Source organism: Pelodiscus sinensis, chromosome 9 (genome assembly GCF_052426305.1).
Source record: "Pelodiscus sinensis isolate ZL-2025 chromosome 9, ASM5242630v1, whole genome shotgun sequence".
Taxonomy (NCBI): domain Eukaryota; kingdom Metazoa; phylum Chordata; order Testudines; family Trionychidae; genus Pelodiscus; species Pelodiscus sinensis.
In genome coordinates this window covers 198,845-210,896 of record NC_143060.1, presented here as the reverse complement: position 1 = coordinate 210,896, position 12,052 = coordinate 198,845, and the positions used below count along the sequence as shown (strand labels likewise).

General features: G+C 46.1%; 1 protein-coding gene and 1 long non-coding RNA gene across 3 annotated transcripts in view; one reads left to right on the top strand and one right to left on the bottom strand.

The window, feature by feature from the left end:
* LOC142823517 (uncharacterized) overlaps positions 1 to 6,888 on the top strand; it is a 28,299-nt gene extending 21,411 nt beyond the window's left edge. Inside the window, exons 5-6 of the long non-coding RNA XR_016350227.1 lie at positions 4,933 to 5,019; positions 6,629 to 6,888. This is a non-coding gene — a long non-coding RNA (uncharacterized LOC142823517). The remainder of the gene's footprint in view (positions 1 to 4,932; positions 5,020 to 6,628) is intronic.
* CFAP57 (cilia and flagella associated protein 57) overlaps positions 1 to 12,052 on the bottom strand; it is a 170,986-nt gene that overhangs the window by 140,207 nt on the left and 18,727 nt on the right. The window lies entirely within an intron of this gene.

The following is a 12,052-nucleotide window of genomic DNA, read 5'->3' as shown; positions in this document are numbered from 1 at the left end:
TCTGTTTAGTCTGCAGAAGAGAAGAGTGAGGGAGGATTTGAAAGCAGCCTTCAACTTCTTGAAAGGAGGTTCCAAAGACGATGGAGAAAGGCTGTTCTCAGTAGTGACGGATGCAGATCAAGGAGCAATGATCTCAAGTTGTGGTGGGAGTTGTCCAGGTTGGATATTAGGAAAAACTATTTCACTAGGAGAGTGGTGAAACACTGGAATGGGTTCCCTAGAGAAGTAGTGGAGTCTCTATCCCTAGAGGTGTTTAAGTCTCGGCTTGACAAAGCCCTGGCTGGGTTGATCTAGTTGGGATTGGTCCTGCCTCAAGCAGGGGGCTGGACTTGATGACCTCCTGAGGTCTCTTTCAGCTCTATAGTTCTATGATTCTATGACCTGGAAAGTGCAGCTTTTCATTCCCTGCTGAATGCTGATTCTCTGGGGTAAAATCCACTCTCCCTTCAAACAGGGGCTCATTCCGTTAAATGGAAGAAAGTATCACCAGCTGTCAAAAGCTGGTTTAGCACTTGCTGGTGGCAGATGCTTAGTCAGTGACTTCCACTAGCTAAGGGATTTGACATTCTTTAAAATTTCAGCAGCAACTGTGTACTGTTTAATATTAATCTAATAGTACTTTAAAGACTAACAAAACATGTAGATGGTATCATGAGCTTTGTAGCAAGGCTGGGTATCCCAGGACCCCTAGTCCAAATCCGGTTAAGCCCGGCCTTGCCTTTTTACTCTTGCTTTCGCTTGTTCTAGCCGGTATGCCCAGGGTTTTTGGTCAAAGTTCAAACTCCGGCCCAGGTCTCTCACTCTGGAATTGCCGCTCGTCAGTGTCAGCGGATGCGATGTCAACTCTCTGGCCCCTCAGAGTCTCTGGGGTTTCACCCCCTTGTCGCAGCACCTGGGGAGAGGGAAAGCAGGACTTCCTAGTCTAACCTGAAGCTTCTTCTCTCCCCCCGCCTCCTCTGGGCTCCAACTCCCCTTTTAAACCACCCGCCCTTACCTGGGTCGGCCCCTGGAGATGACGCCCGTCCTGCAGGGGGACGCCTGGGGATGAAGTCAGCCTGCCACGGCTGCCTACTCCCCGGGGATGCCCCGCCCCCACCTCCTGCGCAGGTGCTGGCCTCTTCCTCACAGTGCGGACAGCCACCGGATTGCCAGGTCTCTGGCCGTGGGGCCGCCAATGCACATGTGCAGCAAGCCCGCAACGGCCGGAGACTGCTGGACGGCGGTGGCTCACACCCCGCGCCGGAAGTGCAGGGGAGCGTCTGCCTCCAGGCGGAGGGAGGCAATCCCCTATCACAAGCTTACAGGGGCAAAGCCCACTTCTTCATTATACTCTGGTCAACTGAAGAAGTGGGATTTTTCCCACAAAAGTTCATGATACCATCTACATGTTTTGTTAGTCTTTAAAGTACTGCTAGAATATTTGTTGTTTTTTAAGTTTTTTTCTGTTACAAACTAACTCAGCTACCCCTCTGAAGCTGTTTAATATTAGTTATGTTTATTTAATTACATTTGCATATAATATTGTAAATGTTAGCCTTAATATAGGGTATCAAATCCAGATTTAGTTTAAATAATTTAAGTGTGCATTTAAATAAAAATCTGATTTAGTTTTTCAAAAAACACGATGATTTTTATCCATCCAGGTATGTATTGACTTAAGCTCTGAAACATGAGGTCATTATTTTAGTAACTATTATAAATCTGAGTATTTTTGTTATCCATATAAATGTCCATGTCCTATTTGATGCAGATCAGACTTCGGGAGCTTGTAGTACAAATAATGTTTGTGATTATTCTGACACAACGGTTTTGCTACTTTCTAAATTTTATATTTCAGGTATCTAAAAGGGTGTCATAAGAAGGAGGGAGAAAACTTGTTCATCTTGGCCTCTGAGGATAGAACAAGAAGCAATGGGCTTAAACTGCAGCAAGGGAGGTTTAGGTTGGACATTAGGAAAAAGTTCCTAACTGTCAGGGTAGTCAAACACTGGAATAAATTGCCCAGGGAGGCTGTGGAATCCCCATCTCTGGAGATATTTAAGAGTAGGTTAGATAAATGTCTATCAGGGATGGTCTAGACAGTATTTGGTCCTGTCATGAGGGCAGGGGACTGGACTAGATGACCTCTTGAGGTCCCTTCCAGTCCTAGTATTCTATGATTCTATATGATTCTTAATATAGGAATTATGTAAGAACATAAGAATGGCCAGACTGGGTCAGACCAAAGGTCCATCTAGCACAGTATCCTGTCTGCCGACAGTGCCCAGTGCCAGGTGCCCCAGAGGGGGCGGACTGAAGATAATGATCAAGCGATTTGTCGCCTGCCATCTTTCTCCAGCCTTTGACAAACAGAGGGTAGGGACACATTCCTTAGGTCCATTAATAGCCTTTAATGGACCTAACCTCCATGAATTTATCTAGCTCCTTTTAAAACTCTGTTATAGTCCTAGCCTTCACAGCATCCTCTGGCAAGGAGTTCCACAGGTTGACTGTGAGCTGTGTGAAGAACTTTCTTTTAAACCTGCTACCCATTAATTTCATTTGGTGTCCTCTAGTTCTTATATTATGGGAACAAGTAAATAACTTTTCTTTAGTCACCGTCTCCACACCACTCAAGATTTTATAGACCTCTATCATATCCCCCCTTAATCTCCTTTCTTTTAAACTGAAAAGTCCTAGTCTCTTTAGCCTCTCCTCATATGGGACCCGTTCCAAGCCCCTAATCATTTTAGTTGCCCTTTTCTGAACCTTTTCTAATGCCAAAATATCTTTTTTGAGGTGAGGAGACCACATCTGTACACAGTATTCAAGACGTGGGCATACTATAGTTTTATATAGGGGCAGTAAGATATTCTTCGTCTTATTTTCTATCCCTTTTTTAATAATTCCTAGCATCTTATTTGCTTTTTTGACTGCTGCTGCACACTGTGTGGATGTTTTCAGAGAACTATCCATGATAACTCCAAGATCTCTAGGAGAGGTTTAGACTGCATAACTTTTTCTGCCTCATGGGAGCGTCTATGGCAGTATAACTGAGCAAGAAGAATTATTTTCTCAGATTTTTTTCTTTCCTCAAATGTTAAAGCCATAATAGACCATTGTGATAACCTAATCTGAATAATAAACAACACAAGCCACAGCACCACTCTCATAAATTTTTGCATCAAGCCTGTAACTTTTGACATAGAGCATGACCTTTAGACAGCTATCCAGACTTGATTTAAAGACTCCAAGTAAAAGAAAAGCTAGTTCCTCCCACTATCTGAGTTATCTCAGACCATTTTATGAGGATAAGGTGTTCATCAGGCTAACATCTGGTCCCCTCAAGATGAGAGGCAGCTAATTATGGCAGAGGTGGGGCTGGCCCAATTTATGCTTAAAGAGACTAGTCACTCTATGACAAAAAGTTATTCCAATGGTTGTCGAGCAAAAACAAAAATATATATTTATATTTTTTAAAAGGAGGCTGTCCTTTTAATATGGCCACCATTCTGGGCTCCGTTTTTAAAACCGTGCAGCTCCGACCTGGTAAGCACAGGGAAGCCAGGGGCCGGAGCCAGCAGGGTTCAGGGGAAGTGCAGGAGTGGCTCTGTGCGCCACACTTTTAGGGGGCAAGAGCCGCATGTGGCTTGCAAGCCGTGGGTTGGCCACTGCTGGGGTAGTTCAATTATCCAGACACCTGTTGGGAAAATAACACAGCAGGGTAGAGATTATCCAACAAGTTCTTGGAATGAACTGGAGACAATTTTTTATTTCAGAAGGTGGAAAAAGCTACTAAGAGAGGCTGTTCTAGATTTGATTTTAACAAATAGGAAAGAACTGGTTGAGAATGTGAAAGTGGAAGGCAGCTTGGATGAAAGTGATTATGAAATTATAAGAGTTCATGATTCTAAGGAATGGTAGGAGGAAAATGAGGTGGTTACTCATCTGTGCAGTAACTGATGTTCTTTGTGATGAGTGCCCCATTGCTCAGTCTTTGACGCAGTGCCCTCATGGCCACTGCTGGTGCGGTGCCAGGATTGCACCCCTTTGGTGCCCCAACATTGCATATGCACAGCCGCTCTCTTCAGTTCCTTCTCCACAACAGAGATTACACTAAAAAATCCAAAGTAGAGGGGAGGATGGTGGGTAGTGGAGCACCCACAGGGACATTCATCTCAAAGAAAGCCAGTTACTACACAGGTGAGTAACTTCCTCTTCTTCAAGAGATGGCCCTGTGCTCCACAGGGGGTGACTAAAAAGCTGTATATATTAAGGAGGTAGAAAAGCGGTGGATAAAATAGCCTTGGCTACATTGACATCAGAGAATGGACCTTGCATAAGCGCATAATGTGTGGCAAAAGCATGCTTAGAGACCCATGTGGCAATTCGACAAATGTCCACAATCAGTATCTTGAGTAGGAGCACTATAGATGTGGAATGTGCTCGGATAGAAGTAGGAAGATTAGCGTCTTTGTGGTACAGTAGTAGCAAACCCTAGCTCAATGTGAAAGTCTCTGAAGAGATGGCTTCAACCTTTGCTATTATCTGCTATTGATCACTGAGGGTTCTTGACTTGTGAATGGGACTCCTGAGCAAGGTTGCACGCAGATGTCCACCATGTTAGGGAACTGACTTATGAGGGAATGTACAGGAGCTTGGCGAGAGGATGTATGTATGTCGACCTGTAAACCATACTGAGCCATCCATGGAGGCAATGCATAAAGAGGCGTACATTTGGAACAAGTGAATTGCAGGCGGCCATGTGTCCCAATGAATGGATACAGTTGTGGGTTCTGACCAAGGGACTACTCTGCAGTTTGTTTGCCAACTGATTTTTCTGAGTCAGTCGAGCACAAAAGAGGCAGTAGAATTTACTGTGTCAAGCTGAGTTCCTATTAATTGTATATTTTGTGTTGGAATGAGTGTTGATTTTGTTTCCTTTATTTGCAGGCCAAGGGAATAGAAACACTTGATGGTAATGGAAATACTCCAATGGGAATTATGCACAGAATGTGCCTTCAGGAGGCAATTGTCCAGGTAAGGAAAAATAATGCCTTGGTTTCTGAGTTGTATCATCACTACTGCCAAGATTTTGAAGAAAATTCTCAGAGCAGTAGAAAGGCCAAATGGTAGGACATTGTATAGTGATTTGTACCTTGGATAAACCAGAGAAAAAATCTGAGCGCCAGCTGGACTGACATATGAAAATGTATGTCCTATAAGTCCAGGCATTAAAACCAGTCTCCCTGAACCAGCGCTGGGATAATAGTTGTGAGGGTCACCATTTTAACTTCTGCTTATTAACATACTTATTAAGAGCTCTAAGGTCAAGGATTGGGTGCCATCCCGTTTTTCGCTGTAAGAAAGTAATGAGAATAGAACCCTTTCCCTATGTATTGCATTGGAACGGGTTCTATAGCTCCAAGTTGGAAAAGATGTTAAACCTCCTGGTGGAGAAAAGAGTTATGAGAGTGGTCCCTGAAGAGGGTCAGGGAGGGGGGTCGAGTAGGGAGTATTGATGTAAAAGGAATGGTGTAGCCTGACTGTATTGTCTGTGTCATGACCATGAGGGTTACCCAGCAGCCTGGGGACTAAGGGGTTAACTATGTCCCTTACCTAACCAGGTAACAGGCAGTCAATAGAAATGTAGGTAGGAATTTCAAACTGGGACAAAGGAATTTTTGGGCTTTTCCCTCCTTTGTCTGGGCAGTTTCTCTCCAGCTACTTAAGGCGACAGACATGTCTCTTCTCTCCAAGAAAAGACTCTTCACTATCTGTAAGTAGGGAAAAGTTTAGATAAATCTGTTAGGTTTTATTGTTTGGGAATGGGAATCTGATGTCTGTGCATTTAAAAATGGTTTTTTTCTGTCCTTTGTAACTAAGTTTTGGCCCATGGTGGAATCCCCCATGAGTATATTAATTGGTGACTTTTCCATCTAGTCATTATGCTTGTAACATGATTATTTTGGTGATAATAAAAGTTCTTTCTCTTTCTTTTTTATTAACCTGATATTGGTTAATTTTTTTGTGTCCTGGTTTTACTGTCGGGCTGAGATTTCCCAAGTGAGCTCTCCCCTGGCTTTCTTATCATTACTGGGGTGGTGGCAGAGGATTTTTATCCCCAAAATCTAGGTTTTCCAGATTTTGGGGGGAAGTTTTATACCAAAGCCTGGAAAGATAAGGTTTTGGGGTACTTTTGTGGGGCCCCACTTCTGCATTTATCGTGCTAGAGTGGGGGAAAAGCCTTGACAATTTGTGACACCCATTTGTCTGATGTTATAGTTTGTCAATTATGGTAGAATGGGACAAGATGGTGACTAAAGAATTTGGAGGATAGTGGTAGAGAATGTGAATGGTTTTCCAAACCCGAACTATTTCCTTAAATATGTTTGTTCGATTGAGGGATCTCAGGCACAATGTTTGGGGTTGGGCACAGGCACTGAGACTTGCTTCTATTCCTCTGCAGTTGGTGTTGTTCATGTTGTGTTTGAGACTGTTGTGAGCACACAAGGTACTGTGGTCTGCACTGTCTACACTTAGGTGCCGGTTTATCAGTGCCAAGGGATCGAAAAGTGGCCCTGGAGTCCTTTACAGTGTGGAGGACTTTATTGGTGTTCACTGCAAATAGTTTCTCTCCACCAAACAGGAGACCTCCACAGTCAGAATCTCATGTAGGAAAGCAGAAGAGTTGAACCAGGATACCCGTCTCTTGAACACCGCCATAGCTGTGGATCTTGCTACTGTGTCATCAGCATCAAGAGCAGCCTGTAAAGTCATCTCCAAGATTGTATGCCTCCCTGCATTGGCAACTTTAAACTGCTGTTTCTTTGTCTCTGGAATATCGTTAATAAAATAATTGAATTTTGAATAGTTCTTGTGGCCATATTTGCTAAGGAGGGCTGCATAATTAGCCATTTGGAACTAGAAGTTAAAAGATGCATAAACTTTGCAGCCAAAAAGGTCCAGCCTTTTGCTATCTAGGTCCAAAGGCTTAGAGCAAAAATGCTGCTGCTTGTTCCTCTGGTAGGCAGCTTCCACAACCAGTGAATTCGGAGCAGGGTATGTGAAAAAGTCTGAACCCCAGGGTGAGAAGTAGTATTTTCTATCCATCCACTTGCAGATAGACATTATTGTAGTAGGCATTACTGTAGCATGCATTTGCCAGAAGGTTTTGGCTGGGTCCATTACTGTACGATTGATGGGAAACAATCTTAAAAGACATATCCAATTGCAGGATATCAGTGAGCTCATGCTGGTTTTCTCTAACCTCCTCCAGAGTAATGCTGAGCTCTGCTGCTACTCATTTAAAGAGATCCTGAAATGGATGAAGTCATCAGCCACTGTAGGAGGAGGTAAGGGTTAGGGTCTCATCCATGGAATTGGTATCTGGGGAGGTATCGGGGCCAGTTGGCTGTTTCTGCATGGGGGTTGCCTCGTCCTGTTGCTGTGTAGGTAAAGACTAATATGGCTGAGGTGAAGATTTATCATTTTGCACCTGGTGATGGTGCTTGATGTACCAATGTTTGTAGTGAGGTCCCCACGGGCTCCAACACTGACAATGTCTCGGGAGGTGCCATCCATGACTGTCCATACCATGGAGGAAAATCCCTGGCATAGGAGAGCTTGGACCACGTAAGTGCCGAGGGAATTGATGGTTCAATAGAAGGGGAATTCTGTGGTGAAAAAACTGACTCAATGTCCTCTTCCTTTTCACTTGAGAATTCTGCAGGAGATAAGCTGTAGTCTGGTGCTAGTGTGCCTGGAGAGAGATCAGTGCCGAGGGAGAGTTGAACATGGAGCATACTATAAGGTTCCTGTAATGGAGACATTGTGGTGCCAGAATGGATGGTACCATAGTGTGCTGACACAAAGTTTATTGTGGTGCCACATCATCATTCAGTGCCAACTGTGGTGGAGTTAGCCTCTCTGTGGTGCTAGTTGGTAATGCCGTGTCAGTAGTAGGTGCTCTGCTGGATCCCAGGGAGGTTGGTGCCGCAATCTCAGTACCAGAGGGTGCCGTTGTCTTATAGGAAGACAACTTGAAGCCTTTTACCCTGGCACCTTGTACACCGGATTTGCTGATGGTGCAAACAGTGCCAAAGACACACAATGTCATAAGTGCTGAGGAGTGGCATGGACAGCAGAATTGGCACTAAAGTGCTCAGAGAGCACCCAGTGACAGAGGAAGCCTTCAGAGGTGCCAAAGCGGTTTGTTTTTTTCAAGTTTTCTTTTCCTTCCCCGGTGCACAGCAGAGAGCAACATGGAGCAGCCAGCCAATTTGAGCCTGGGGCTGCAGCCTGCCTGAGGGTCCCACTGTACTGATGACTGAGAGCAGCGTAGGTAAGTGCCTCCCAGCCAGAGCCTGCATCTGACACCCCACCCTCTTCTGCACCCCAACTCCCTGCTCCAGGTCACCACCCAAACCTTCTGTTCCCCCTCCCTGGGTCACAATCCCCTCCCAGACCCTGCACTCCCTCCTACACCCCTCTTCCAGGCCAGAATCCTTCCTGCACCCATACCCAGTCTAGAAACCTCCACCACAATCCCCTGCACTAGGTCACAGCCTCCTCTTTCACCCAAACTCCCTCTCAGACTACACACCCTTCTCCTGCAGTCCCCTAACCCCAAGTTCCCTTCTGCATCCAACCTCCATCCCAGAACACTCACCACCTCCATAAAAAAGTGCGCCCCTTGAACACTTACCAAAATCTTGGCATAGCCGTCCATCAAAAAATATTGCTCACCCTTAATCTAGATCAGGGGTGTGCAATAATTTTTAAAGGGGGGGCCACTTCAAGATTTTGGTAAGTGGTCACAGGCCACACTCCTAAGGTGGGGATGTGGGGTTGGGGATGGAAGTTGGGTGCAGAAGGGAGCTTGGGATAGAGGACGGGGGTGCAGGAACAGGTGTGGGGTCTGAAAGGGGGTTTGGTGAAGGAGGGGGTTATGAACTGGACCAGAGGCTTGGGGATACAGGGTCTAGGAGGGGGTGGGGTGCAGGAGGGAATTCTGGCTTCAGGGAGAGGGTAGGAGGGGATGCAGGGTCTGGGAGGGAGATGGGATACAGAGGGTTTGGGTGGTGACCTAGGGCAGGAGGGACTGGTGATCTGGGGCAGACAGTTGCGGGGGAGAGGGGATGGGGTGCCGGAAGCCTGATAGCTGCATCTTGCCCACCCCTGATCTAGATGGTGTTTGGTTCTACCATAAGTTCAGGGGACTGGATTTGATCTTTCAAGGTTCCTTCTAGTTCTATAATTCTATGCTCCCCGCATCTGCCTATGCAGCTCTCCCCAGCCTGGCTCCAGCCAGATGGTAGGGCCTCGGAGCAACAGCCACCTACTAGCAGAGCCATATGAGGCTAGGCAGCTGCATACCAAATTTAGTGGTCCTAACTTGTACTGTTTAGGACAGGGATACTTAACATGCGGCCCATGGACATTTGTTTGTGGCCCATGGTGCGGTATGGGTTTACATGAAGCTCAACACGTGGCTTGCCGGTGGGATCCTTTGACCACGGGCTCCACAGGAAACATGCTCTACAATGGCGAGGCGTCTCCCAAGCGGGGTGAGCACTGAAAGACGCAAGCAGACAGGCTGGCTGGAACATACGGGTACAGGGTGTCGGTGTTTCTAGACCCCAAAGAAGAGGTGCCTGGAATGCTGGAGTATTGTGTGAAAGAAGCTATTTGCATATATTTGCATGTATATGCAACCACACTCAAGTTGCGACCCTCAGCATGTGCTGTAAGTATAACTGTGGCCCCTATAACTGTGGCCCCTAGGGCTTCCAGAGTTGAGTATCCCTGGTTTAGGAGGAGTTCTTGAAAAATAAGACAGACAGACACACAGACAAACTCATAAGAACATAAGAACGGCCGTACTGGGTCAGACCAAAGGTCCATCTAGCCCAGTATCCTGTCTACCGACAGTGGCCAACACCAGGTGCCCCAGAGAGGGTGAACCGAAGACAACGATCAAGCGATTTGTCTCCTGCCATCCCTCTCCAGCCTCTGACAGACAGAGGCCAAGGACACCATTTTATCCCCTGGCTAATAGCCTTTTATGGACCTAACCTCCAGGAAATTATCTAGCTTCTCTTTAAACTCTATTATAGTCCTAGTCTTCACAGCCTCCTCTGGCAAAGAGTTCCACAGGTTGACTACACGCTGTGTGAAGAAGAACTTTCGCTTATTAGTTTTAAACCTGCTCCCCATAACTCTCTCAAATAGTTATCTATACATTTATATAGTTGCTAAGGTTTTGGTTGTTTCTGACATAGTTTAAGAATTTGCTCTCATTGTCCTTCACCCTGCAAGCCGTAGACTCTCCAATGATATCTTAAGCTTTCCTTATCAATTGTCTAAATTTCCTAATTGAAAATTTGTACTCGTTGCTCTCGACTTTTATATTTCATTGCTATTTTCCCTTATCCTATTTTTAAACTTCTTTCATTATTATAGCATGACGTTTAAGGGACATCTTACATAGCATTTTTTAAAACTCCCAATTATCATTTTCCTTCCATTCAGTTTTGCTCATGACTGTTTTCATATTTAAGAATTGACAATTTTAAAGCACTAACTATATACATTAGTGGACAGGAACAAATTGTTTGCACATTAATGAAATTAGATAGTAATGACTTACACTTAGACAACCAACAATTTTTATGTCAGTGATTAGTTCATCTACATCTATCAGATGAAGTCTAATATAGATTTACTTTTTGCACTAGAAAGCCAGCATCTGTACCTTTTATAACTCCAAGAATGTTTTACTAGTGTAGAGGTAATACAAGATCTCCAGCAGGTACACCAGGTACATCACCACAACAATGCATTTTTCTTTCTAACATTATAGATAACATGTTTAAAAGCTGCTTATTCTACTTCCTTTTCTGATCTGGTCTCTATAACAAACCTCCATCATATCCTATCTTGTGAGTCTATCAGAACATTGATTCGTACACCTTTCAAGTCCTGTTCTTCTGAAAAGTCAGTAACTCTAAAGCAGACAATTGGATCTTTGATGAAGAGTGCCACCACCCCATTCTGTCCACTCTATCTGTCCTAAATATAGTGTATCACTATTTTATGAAATTTTATGTTAGATTTTCCTCCTGATTGGAGGCTTAAAGGTGGGACAGAGATTATTATCTGAGGCTTTTGTCCCTATTTTTTTCCATTTGGGTTTTTACACCTTTCTGAGATGGTGTGATGAGGCGCCCTCGCCCTGCACATTCTCTGCAGCCAGACAGGCGATGTTCGGCTGCCGCCGTGGGGAGGCTCGTCCGTGTGCATCTTGCTCCCACACTGCTCAACCGTCGCCCCGGGCTGATATCATGGTAGGCGACGTCAGGGACGGCCCAGGGTGGGCAGAGGGAGTGGGGGGAGGCCCCGCCCCAAGAGAAGACGGGGGCGGCACGGCGTCCCAGACCAGGGACGTCGGGGAACGACGTCAGCGTTGGGCGGGGCCAGGGTGATCCGCTGGCATGGCCCCCGCCGACGATAGGGAGAATGGGGAGGGCGCGACGTTTTAAAACACTGTCGCCCGGACCTAAAAGGAGGGGGTTCGAGCTAGGGAGGAAGAGGCCGTCCGTGGCCAGGAACTGATGCTCCCCCTCCAGCAACCATGTCTACAAAAGGGAAGGTGAGCTCCGAGGTAGGGGGCTCCCGAGGGGAAGGGAAGTAGCCTAGGGCAGAACCCGGTGTGGTTGGCAGGCTGGTGAGTTGAGGTGGGACGCCCCATCAGCCGGACCGGATTCCCATAGAGCCGAGTCCTTAGGGCCCTAGGCTGGGGCCCATGAACGAGGGCGGGCCCGGGCCCCGCCTTCTCCTTCCCCGTGTCCCCCGCCGCAGTGAATAGTGTCTCACGGCGGCAACGCGAACGGAGAGAATAGCAACAGCATCGCTACCAGACTGGAGCAGGGACAGTAGAGCCCGACACATAAACGGGTCCCCACCGAGGAATTGACGGAAGGGGACCGCGGGATGTGCCACAGATGGTCTGAGTGGTTCCCTTAATGTTCTGGCAAATGATTTATTACTTTACTAGAAGATTTACCTGACA